Raw genomic sequence first — 12055 nt, 5'->3', positions numbered from 1 at the left:
CACCAAAAAATCCCCAGTAGGCCAAATGGTGGTCCTTTCCTTCTGAGCCCTCCCATGGGCCCAAACGGCAGTTTATCACCACAAATGGGGTACTGCCTCACTCAGGACAAATTGGGCAACACAATGGGGTATTTTATTTCTTGTGAAAATTAGAAATTTTCAGCCAAAACTACATATTATTGGAAAAAATAATTTTGTTTTTATTCCCAGCCCAATTCAAATAAGTTCTGTGAAAAAACTGTGGGGTCAAAATTGTCACAACACCCATAAATGAATTCCTTGAGGGGTGTAGTTTCCAAAATGGGGTCACTTCTGGTGGGTTTCCATTGCTTTGATACCTCTGGGGCTCTGCAAATGCGACATGGCACCCGAAAACCAATCCAGCAAAATCTGGACTCCAACAAACACATAGCGCTCTTTTCCGTCTGAGCCCTCCCATGGGCCCAAACGGCAGTTTATCACCACAAATGGGGTATTGCCGCACTAAGGACAAATTGGGCAACAAAATGGGGTATTTTGTTCCCTGTGAAAATAAGACATTTTGATAAAAATTGCCATCTTATTGGAAAAAATGTCATTTTTTTTATTTCACAGACCAATTCAAATAGGTGCTGTAAAAAAACTGTGGGGTCAAAATGATAACCACAACCATGAATGAATTCCTTGAGGGGTGTAGTTTCCAAAATGGGGTCACTTCTAGTGGGTTTTCATTGCTTTGATACCTCTGGAGCTCTGCAAATGCGACATGGCACCCGAAAGCCAATCCAGCAAAATCTGGACTCCAAAGAACAAATAGCGCTCCTTTCTTTCTGTTCCCTCCCATGGGCCCAAACGGCAGTTTATCACCACAAAGGGGTTATTGCTGCACTCAGGACAAATTGGGCAACAAAATTTAGTATTTTATTTCTTGTGAAAATAAGAAATTTTGAGCTAAAACGACATATTATTGGGAAAAATTTTTTTTTTTTTAATTCCCAGCCCAATTCAAATAAGTTCTGTGAAGAAACTATGGGGTCTAAATAGTCACATTACCCATAAATGAATTGTTTGAAGGGTGTAGTTTCCAAAATGGGGTTACTTCTGGTGGGTTTCCATTGCTTTGATACCTCTGGGACTCTGCAAATGCGACATGGCACCCGAAAACCAATCCAGCAAAATCTGGACTCCAACAAACACATAGCGCTCCTTTCATTCTGAGCCCTCCCATGGGTCCAAACGGCAGTTTATCGCCACAAATCGGGTATTGCCGCACTCAGGACAAATTGGGCAACAAAATGGGGTATTTTGTTCCCTGTGAAAATAGGAAATTTTGATCATAAATTACATCTTATTGGAAAAAAAATTCAATTTTTTAATTTCACAGCCCAATTAAAATAGGTGCTGTGAAAAAACTGTGTGGTCAAAATGATAACAACAGCCATTAATTAATTCCTTGAGGGGTGTAGTTTCCAAAATTGGGTCACTATTGGGGGACTCCTACTGTTTTGGCACCTCAACACATCTTCAAACCTGGCATGCTGCCTAAAATATATTCTAATAAAAAAGGGGCCTCAAAATGCACTAGGTGCTTCTTTGCTTCTAGGGCTTGTGTTTTAGTCCACAAGCGCACTAGAGCCACATGTCGGACATTTCTAAAAACTGCAGAATCTGGACAATACATATTTAGTAGTGTTTCTCTGGTAAAACCTTCCGTGTTACACAAAAAAAATTAAATAAAATTGAAATTCAGCAAGAAAAATGAAAATTACAAATTTCACCTCCACTTTGCTTTAATTCCTGTGAAATGCCTGAAGCGTTAAAAAACTTTCTAAATGCTGTTTTGAATACTTTGAGGGGTCTAGTTTTTAAAATGGGGTGTTTTATCAGGGTTTCTAATACATAGGCCCCTCAAAGCCACTTCAGAACTGAAGAGGTACCTTAAAAAAAAAGGCTTTTGAAATTTTCTTAAAAATAGAGAAATTACTGTTTATGTTCTAAGCCTTGTAACGTCCAAGAAAATTAAAATAATGTTCAAAAAACGATGCCAATCTAAAGTAGACATATGGGAAATGTGAACTAGTAACTATTTTGGGTGATATAACCGTCTGTTTTACAAGCAGATGCATTTAAATTCTGAAAAATGCTATTTTTTATAAATTTTCCCTAAATTTTGCAATTTTTCAACAATAAACACTGAATATATCGTCCAAATTTTACCACTAACATAAAGCCCAATGTGTCACGAAAAACCAATCTCAGAATCGCTTGGATAGGTTTAAGCATTCCGACGTTATTACCACATAAAGTGAAATATGTCAGATTTGAAAAATGGGCTCTGAGCCTTAAGGCCAAAACAAGGCTGCGTCCTTAAGGGGTTAAAGCATTTAATGGCAATGGCCCTTCTAAGCTGAATGTGCCTGCTCTCATCAGATCGCAGAAGTTACACAGCTTAAGTCCTTGCTAGTACCAGTGTGGGAGACTGTCTGGGAATCCATGGTGCTGTTGACCTGTTGTAATGCTGTTTAGAATTTGTTTTACAATCGACTAAAAATAAAAATAGACTAAAGCTTTAAAAGTTAATGGCCATTCTTAGCTGAAATGTGCCTTTTCTCGTCAAATCGCAGATGAATAACACTTTAACACCTCGCTAGTACCAGTGTGGGAGACTGTCTGGGAATACGTGGTGCGGTTGACTTTTTATTATGTCGTTTAGAATTTGTTTCACAATCGATTAAAAATAAAAATAGACTAAAGCATTAAAAGTTAATAGCCATTCTAATCTTAAATGTGCCTTTTCTCGTCAAATCGCAGATATATAACACTTTAAGGCCTCGCTAGTACGAGTGTGGGAGACTGTCTGGGAATCCGTGGTGCAGTTGACTTTTTATTATGTCGTTTAGATTTTGTTTCACAATCGATTAAAAAGGACTATGGATTAAAGCATTTAATGTCAATGGCCATTCTAAGCTGAATGTGCCTGCTCTCGTCAGATCGCAGATGAATAACACTGTAAGACCTTGCTCGTTCCAGTGTGGGAGATTGTCTGGGAATCCATGGTGCTGTTGAATTTTTATTATGTCGATTAGAATTTGTTTCACAATCGATTAAAAATAGACTAAAGCATTAAAAGTTAATAGCCATTCTAAGCTTTAATGTGCCTTTTCTCGTCAAATCGCAGATATATAACACTTTAAGGCCTCGCTAGTACGAGTGTGGGAGACTGTCAGGGAATCCGTGGTCCGGTTGACTTTTTATTATGTCGTTTAGATTTTGTTTCACAATCGATTAAAAAGGACTATGGATTAAAGCATTTAATGTCAATGGCCATTTTAAGCTGAATGTGCCTGCTTTCATCAGATCGCAGATGAATAACACTGTAAGTCCTCACTCTTTCCAGTGTGGGAGACTGTCTGGGAATCCATGGTGCTGTTGACCTATAGTTATGCTGTTTAGAATTTGTTTCACAATCGATTAAATATAAAAATAGACTAAAGTTTTAAAAGTTAATGGTCATTCTAAGCTGAAATGTGCCTTTTCTCGTAAAATCGCAGATAATTAACACTTTAAGACCTCGCTAGAACCAGTGTGGGAGATTGTCTGGGAATCCGTGGTGCGGTTGACTTTTTATTGTCGTTTAGATTTTGTTTCACAATCGATTAAAAAGGTCTATGGATTAAAGCATTTAACGTCAATTACCATTCTAAGCTGAATGTGCCTGCTCTCGTCAGATCGCAGAAGTTACACAGCTTAAGGCCTTGCTAGTACCAGTGCGGGAGACTGTCTGGGAATCCGTGGTGTGGTTGACTTTTTATTATGTCGTCTAGATTTTGTTTCACAATAGATTAAATAGGACTATGGATTAAAGCATTTAACGTCAATGGCCATTCTAAGCTGAATGTGCCTGCTCTCATCAGATCGCAGAAGTTACACAGCTTAAGTCCTTGCTAGTACCAGTGTGGGAGACTGTCTGGGAATCCATGGTGCTGTTGACCTGTTGTAATGCTGTTTAGAATTTGTTTTACAATCGACTAAAAATAAAAATAGACTAAAGCTTTAAAAGTTAATGGCCATTCTTAGCTGAAATGTGCCTTTTCTCGTCAAATCGCAGATGAATAACACTTTAACACCTCGCTAGTACCAGTGTGGGAGACTGTCTGGGAATCCGTTGTGCTGTTGACTTTTTATTATGTCGTTTAGAATTTGTTTCACAATCGATTAAAAATAAAAATAGACTAAAGCATTAAAAGTTAATAGCCATTCTAAGCTTAAATGTGCCTTTTCTCGTCAAATCGCAGATATATAACACTTTAAGGCCTCGCTAGTACGAGTGTGGGAGACTGTCTGGGAATCCGTGGTGCAGTTGACTTTTTATTATGTCGTTTAGATTTTGTTTCACAATCGATTAAAAAGGACTATAGATTAAAGCATTTAATGTCAATGGCCATTCTAAGCTGAATGTGCCTGCTCTCGTCAGATCACAGATGAATAACACTGTAAGACCTCGCTCGTTCCACTGTGGGAGACTGTCTGTGAATCCATGGTGCTGTTGACCTATAGTTATGCTGTTTAGAATTTGTTTCACAATCGATTAAATATAAAAATAGACTAAAGCTTTAAAAGTTAATGGCCATTCTAAGCAGAAATGTGCCTTTTCTCGTCAAATCGCAGATGAATAACACTTTAAGACCCCGCTAGTACGAGTGTGGGAGACTGTCTTGGAATCCGTGGTGCGGTTGACTTTTAATTATGTCGTTTAGATTTTGTTTCACAATCGATTAAAAAGGACTATGAATTAAAGTGTTTGTTGTCATTGGCCATTCTAAGCTGAATGTGCCTGCTCTCGTCAGATCACAGATGAATAACACTGTAAGACCTCGCTCGTTCCAGTGTGGGAGACTGTCTGTGAATCCATGGTGCTGTTGACCTATAGTTATGCTATTTAGAATTTGTTTCACAATCGATTAAATATAAAAATAGACTAAAGCTTTAAAAGTTAATGGCCATTCTAAGCAGAAATGTGCCTTTTCTCGTCAAATCGCAGATGAATAACACTTTAAGACCTCGCTAGTACCAGTGTGGGAGACTGTCTGGGAATCTGTGGTGCGGTTGACTTTTTATTATGTCGTTTAGATTTCGTTTCACAATCGATTAAAAAGGACTATGAATTAAAGTGTTTGTTGTCATTGGCCATTCTAAGCTGAATGTGCCTGCTCTCGTCAGATCACAGATGAATAACACTTTAAGACCTCGCTAGTACCAGTGTGGGAGACTGTCTGGGAATCTGTGGTGCGGTTGACTTTTTATTATGTCGTTTAGATTTCGTTTCACAATCGATTAAAAAGGTCTATGGATTAAAGCATTTACCTCAATGGCCATTCTAAGCTGAATGTGCCTGCTCTCGTCAGATCGCAGAAGTTACACAGCTTAAGGCCTCGCTGGTACCATTGTGGGAGACTGTCTGGGAATCCGTGGTACGGTTGACTTTTTATTATGTCGTTTAGATTTTGTTTCACAATCGATTAAAAAGGACTATGGATTAAAGCATTTAATGTCAATGGCCATTCTAAGCTGAATGTGCCTGCTCTCGTTAGATTGCAGAAGTTACACAGCTGAAGGCCTCGCTAGTACCAGTGTGGGAGACTGTCTGGGAATCTGTGGTTCGGTTGACTTTTTATTATGTCATTTAGATTTTGTTTCACAATCGATTAAAAAGGCCTATGGATTAAAGCATTTAATGGCAATGGCCCTTCTAAGCTGAATGTTCCTGTTCTCATTGTTACACAGCTTAAGGCCTTGCTAGTCCCAGTGTGGGAGACTGTCTGGGAATCCATGGTGCTGTTGACCTGTTGTAATGCTGTTTAGAATTTGTTTTACAATCGACTAAAAATAAAAATAGACTAAAGCTTTAAAAGTTAATGGCCATTCTTAGCTAAAATGTGCCTTTTCTCGTCAAATCGCAGATGAATAATACTTTAAGACCTCGCTAGTACCAGTGTGGGAGACTGTCTGGGAATCCGTGGTGCTCTTGACTTTTTATTATGTCGTTTAGAATTTGTTTCACAATCGATTAAAAATAAAAATAGACTAAAGCTTTAAAAGTTAATAGCCATTCTAAGCTTAAATGTGCCTTTTCTCGTCAAATCGCAGATATATAACACTTTAAGGCCTCGCTAGTACGAGTGTGGGAGACTGTCTGGGAATCCGTGGTGCGGTTGACTTTTTATTATGTCGTTTAGATTTTGTTTCACAATCGATTAAAAAGGACTATGGATTTAAGCATTTAATGTCAATGGCCATTCTAAGCTGAATGTGCCTCCTCACGTCAGATCGCAGATGAATAACACTGTAAGACCTTGCTCGTTCCAGTGTGGGAGATTGTCTGGGAATCCATGGTGCTGTTGAATTTTTATTATGTCGATTAGAATTTGTTTCACAATCGATTAAAAATAAAAATAGACTAAAGCATTAAAAGTTAATAGCCATTCTAAGCTTTAATGTGCCTTTTCTCGTCAAATCGCAGTTATATAACACTTTAAGGCCTCGCTAGTACGAGTGTGGGAGACTGTCTGGGAATCCGTGGTCCGGTTGACTTTATATTATGTCGTTTAGATTTTGTTTCACAATCGATTAAAAAGGACTATGGATTAAAGCATTTAATGTCAATGGCCATTTTAAGCTGAATGTGCCTGCTTTCATCAGATCGCAGATGAATAACACTGTAAGTCCTCACTCTTTCCAGTGTGGGAGACTGTCTGGGAATCCATGGTGCTGTTGACCTATAGTTATGCTGTTTAGAATTTGTTTCACAATCGATTAAATATAAAAATAGACTAAAGTTTTAAAAGTTAATGGTCATTCTAAGCTGAAATGTGCCTTTTCTTGTCAAATCGCAGATGAGTAACACTTTAACACCTTTCTAGTACCAGTGTTGGAGACTGTCTAGGAATCCGTGGTGCGGTTGACTTTTTATTATGTCGTTTAGATTTTGTTTCACAATCGGTTAAAAAGGACTATGGATTAAAGCATTTAATGTCAATGGCCATTCTAAGCTGAATTTGCCTGCTCTCGTCAGATCGCAGAAGTTACACAGCTTAAGGCCTCGCTAGTACCAGTGTGGGAGACTGTCTGGGAATCTGTGGTGCAGTTGACTTTTTATTATGTCTTTTAGATTTTGTTTCACAATCGATTAAAAAAGACTATGGATTAAAGCATTTAATGTCAATGGCCATTCTAAGCTGAATGTTCCTGCTCTCGTCAGATCAAAGAAGTTACACAGCTTAAGGCCTCGCTAGTACCAGTGTGGGAGACTATCTGGGAATCCGTGGTGCGGTTGACTTTTTATTATGTCATTTCAATTTTGTTTCACAATCGTTTAAAAAGGCCTATGGATTAAAGCATTTAATGGCAATGGCCCTTCTAAGCTGAATGTGCCTGCTCTCATCAGATTGCAGAAGTTACACAGCTTAAGGCCTTGCTAGTACCAGTGTGGGAGACTGTCTGGGAATCCATGGTGCTGTTGACCTATTGTTATGCTGTTTAGAATTTGTTTTACAATCGACTAAAAATAAAAATAGACTAAAGCTTTAAAAGTTAATGGCCATTCTTAGCTGAAATGTGCCTTTTCTCGTCAAATCGCAGATGAATAACACTTTAACACCTCGCTAGTACCAGTGTTGGAGACTGTCTTGGAATCCGAGGTGCTGTTGACTTTTTATTATGTCGTTTAGAATTTGTTTCACAATCGTTTAAAAATAAAAATAGACTAAAGCTTTAAAAGTTAATAGCCATTCTAAGCTTAAATGTGCCTTTTCTCGTCAAATCGCAGATATATAACACTTTAAAGGCAATGTGTTGCCAGAAAAACATGTTTGTTTTTTTTTAATTAAACATTTAGTGTGTGGGTGATTAAACATTGTTCAAATTTTTTTTATTTTTTTCACGAGTCAGGAAATATTATAAATTAATTCTAATTTATAGTATTTCCCATTTCTGGTCACTAGATGGAGCTATTCCCAAAATTGCAGCATTGCAAAATTGGGTAAAAAGCCCTCGCTCTAGTGAGCTCTCAGCATCCCCCCCTCCTTTATCCTGGCTAGTGCCGGGATAAACGAGGGGTTTGAACGGTCTAACCTCCTACACTGTGTGTCGCCATTTTTTGAGCTAACACACAGTGTAGTAGGTTTACATACAGTAGTAAACACACACAAACACGAACATACATTGAAATCTCTTACCTGCTCCTGCCGCCGCGGCTCCCTCCAGCCCGTCCGCTCCGTCTGCTGCCGCTGGTCCAAGTGCACAAGTCCGGAAGCCGCGACCGGAAGTAGTAATATTACTGTCCGGCCGCGACTTCCGGTCCACAGGAAAATGGCGCCGGACGGCGCCAATTTCAAGTTGGACTGTGTGGGAGCGGCGCATGCGCAGTTCCCACACAGACGCCGTACACACAAGTGAATGGGACGGGAGCCGTTCGTCGTCCCTATGGGACTGTGGCTGCCGTATTCCATGTCTGTATGTGTCGTTAATCGACACACACAGAAATGGAACAAAAAATGGCAGCCCCCATAGGGAAGAAAAAGTGTAAAAATAAGAAAAAGTAAAACACAAACACACAAATAAATATAAACGTTTTTAATAAAGCACTAACATCTTGAACATATGAAAAAAATTTCTGTGATGACACTGTTCCTTTAAGGCCTCGCTAGTACGAGTGTGGGAGACTGTCTGGGAATCCGTGGTGCGGTTGACTTTTTATTATGTCGTTTAGATTTTGTTTCACAATCGATTAAAAAGGTCTATGGATGGAGGCGTGGCTTGGATGCCGAACAGAGCGGTCGCATCTCCTTGAGCTCCGCTCTGAGATCTCTAAGCTACGACCTTAGCGACGTTACATACCACCGGATTGTCTACCCTCTTACCTCCGAACAGCACGGGAACATGATGACCCGGACGAAGTCCTCGAAAACGGGACCCAAGCGTCTCACAGACTTCTTCTCCGCGAAGGAGAACAAGCATGGCGGCGAGGCATCCTCCGCGACCAACGTCCCGCCAGCCTCTCCTCCCTTACCTGAAGGAGACTGGGATGTCAACCCCTCCAAGACGACAGCCGAGGGTGAGTCTGTGCCCTGGGGGGACGGGGAAGCAGAATCGCCTAAAGTGGCATCCATGGGGAAGGGACGCTTTGCTGCATTAACAAACAGCCCCATATCTAAGATGGCGTCCTCACCTCGTGTATCAGAGGAGTCTCCTCCCCCCAGCCCTGCAGGACTTGCAACTGCACAAGCTCCCTGTGTGGAGGATATATTTTCACATTCTGTGGCCATAGAAGATATACCCTCATCGGATCAAGCAGCTTCTGAAGCTTTTATAAAAAATATGGTACTAGCCCTCAGAGGCTCCTTTCACAGCGATTTACTAGGATTCTCCACTAAACTCTCTAACGCTATTGACGACTTGGGGGACCGAGTTGACCACGTGGAGACAAAAATGAGCGAACTCACTAATGCACATAACGATATAGTGGATGCTCATGTGTCTTTGGAGGAAGAAATGCAAGTTTTAAAATACAAGTTGGCGGATTTGGAGGATCGCAACAGACGGAATAATGTCAAATTTAGAGGAATTCCAGAGTCCGTCCAACCTTCCAACCTCACCGCTTACTTACAGCAACTTATTAAAGATGTATTGCCTACTTCCAAACCTGCAGATCTTATTATAGATAGAGCTCATAGGCTCCCTAAACCTAAATCTATTGCTGCTGATTTGCCACGAGATGTGATAGCAAGGATTCACTTTTATAATACCAAGGAGTCCCTCATGTCTGCTTCACGAAGAATACCGGCTCTACCTGTACCTTATGAAAAGATACACATCTATGCGGATCTCTCCCAAACAACCCTGCAAACTAGGAGGAAATTTCTGCCTCTTACACTGCCGCTAAGGAAAAACGAAGTGGGATACAGATGGGGATTTCCTACCAAGTCACTGGTGTATAGCAATGGAGTCCTGCATACCATGGCGGATGTAGAGGAAGGATTGGCCCTGCTTCATAAATGGGGACTTACACCTATTTTGCCCGATACAGTTCCTGCTAGAAGGTCCCCCTCGAGACTCTCACCGGAGTGGATTGCGAAATCTCGACCTTAAAAGTTCCGGGGTATTGGCTGCTAAATGGAGGTCGTGATGGTGTCCAAGTAGACTCTTTCCCCACTTGTCTTTGGTAACTCTCAGCCAGATATATGGCGGAGTTACTTTCTCAATACGGGATGTTATTCTTGCTACAGTTTCCAAGTTTTTACTTTCCTTTCCTGTCCTCCTTCCTTAAAATTGCTGATCTACGATTATTGTCATATATACCAGACACGTTATGTTCTGATCCTATCCTAGCTCGAATATGGGTTTTAATTCATATGAAGCACTTTACATGTATTATTTATGGCGGTTAAATTTGTATCTCTGAACGCCAGGGGGCTTAATTCACCCTTTAAGAGAGCCTCGGTGTGGAAGGATGCTTTGGCTTCCAACTCTGATATAATCTGATTACAAGAGACACATTTTGCCAAAGCCCATTGTCCCAAATTTAGTCATCAAAACTTTCCACTAATTTACCTTTCTAATGCTGATAAGAAAAGGGCGGGAGTGATGATAGCCTCTAAGGACACAGTATCCTTTCAAATGCAGTCTTCCATTATTGATGAGCGGGGGAGATTTTTGATCCTGGTAGGTCTGCTTAACAATTGTCCCATCACTATTGCTAATATTTATGCTCCTAATACGTCACAAATACGTTTCCTCAACAAGACTATGCGCAAAATTCGCAAAATTATGCAAGGGAAGCTTATAGTATGTGGAGATTTCAATATAATCCCGGATGCTAAATGGGACTCTACTAAACAGGGTAGAAGGTCTCCCCCGACTCTAACTCCATGGTTACTTAAGGAAGATTTATATGACACGTTTAGATGTATGAATTCCTCTTCTAGAGAATTTACCTTTTATTCCACTAGACACCGCTCATTTTCTAGAATAGACCTTTTCTTGGTGGATAGGAATTCTATATCAGGGATTAAAGCTTCTGAGATAGGACAGATAACTTGGTCGGATCACGCTCCCTCATATCTCCTCTCTTTAGGGCCTGCCCCCTCCCCAAGATTCTCATGGCAAATCAATAATTTTCTTATAAGTCTTCCTAAATATAAGGAAAAAATCTCCTCTCAATTACAAGATTATTTTCTTTTTAATGGTTCCCCGGACCTAAGCCCATTCACTCTATGGAATGCACATAAAGCGGTTATGAGGGGGTTCTTGATACAACAAGGGGCGCAATATAAAAAATTGAAAATGGCTGCTCTGACATCCTTACTGTCGGATATGCGTTCTGCGGAACAAGAACTCCAACTAACTCCATCTGCCACACTCCACAACAAACTCATGACCCTTAGAAGGAATCTGCAGGCCCTCCTTATAGACGAATTTGACAAAAAGATTGCTGCCTTAAGATTAAACTACTACACTTCTTACAATAAATCCAGTAAACTGATGGCGCGTAAAGTAAAACAACGTCAGCTAAAAACTAAAATCACTCACTTAGTCGAACCAGCAGATGGGTCTAGGATTTCTAACCCCCAAAATATAGCAGATCAATTTAGCTCCTATTATTCTAAACTATACAACCTGAAGTCTGATCCCCAAACTCCACAACCCTCGGATAAAGATATCCAAACCTTTTTAGAATCGGTTCGGTTACCTTCTATATCTCCGGACCAACTATCCAGTTTAAACGCCCCGGTATCGCTTTTAGAGGTGTCTAAAATTATCAATTTATCTAAAACCAACAAATCCCCTGGTCCGGATGGGTTCTCCAACGAATATTACAGAACCTTTAACACCATTCTCGCCCCCCATCTAACTGCAGTTTTTAATAAAGCAATGTCAGAGGGAAGTATGCCCCAAGAAATGCTAGAAGCCACGATTGTGATGATCCCTAAACCTGGGAAATCCCCTACAACCCCGGCCAATTTCAGACCCATCTCCCTCCTTAACTGTGACACTAAATGATACGCTAAACTTATAGCCA

The 12055-nt window shown here is 40.3% G+C and overlaps 7 pseudogenes; all 7 read left to right on the top strand.

Annotated features, from left to right (window-relative positions):
* Positions 1 to 2368: 2368 nt before the first annotated feature.
* On the top strand, positions 2369 to 2487 carry LOC142745399 (5S ribosomal RNA; annotated as a pseudogene).
* A 1179-nt stretch (positions 2488 to 3666) lies between these two features.
* On the top strand, positions 3667 to 3785 carry LOC142745249 (5S ribosomal RNA; annotated as a pseudogene).
* Positions 3786 to 3852: 67 nt separating this feature from the next.
* Positions 3853 to 3971, top strand: LOC142747503 (5S ribosomal RNA; annotated as a pseudogene).
* Positions 3972 to 5343: 1372 nt separating this feature from the next.
* On the top strand, positions 5344 to 5462 carry LOC142747016 (5S ribosomal RNA; annotated as a pseudogene).
* Positions 5463 to 7010: 1548 nt separating this feature from the next.
* Positions 7011 to 7129, top strand: LOC142745177 (5S ribosomal RNA; annotated as a pseudogene).
* A 67-nt stretch (positions 7130 to 7196) lies between these two features.
* Positions 7197 to 7315, top strand: LOC142746943 (5S ribosomal RNA; annotated as a pseudogene).
* A 67-nt stretch (positions 7316 to 7382) lies between these two features.
* On the top strand, positions 7383 to 7501 carry LOC142745261 (5S ribosomal RNA; annotated as a pseudogene).
* Positions 7502 to 12055: the final 4554 nt, after the last annotated feature.

Source organism: Rhinoderma darwinii, chromosome 2 (genome assembly GCF_050947455.1).
Source record: "Rhinoderma darwinii isolate aRhiDar2 chromosome 2, aRhiDar2.hap1, whole genome shotgun sequence".
Classification (NCBI taxonomy): Eukaryota; Metazoa; Chordata; class Amphibia; order Anura; family Rhinodermatidae; genus Rhinoderma; species Rhinoderma darwinii.
The sequence above is the reverse complement of the archived record's forward strand: the minus strand, read 5'-3'. Positions and strand labels throughout refer to the sequence as shown.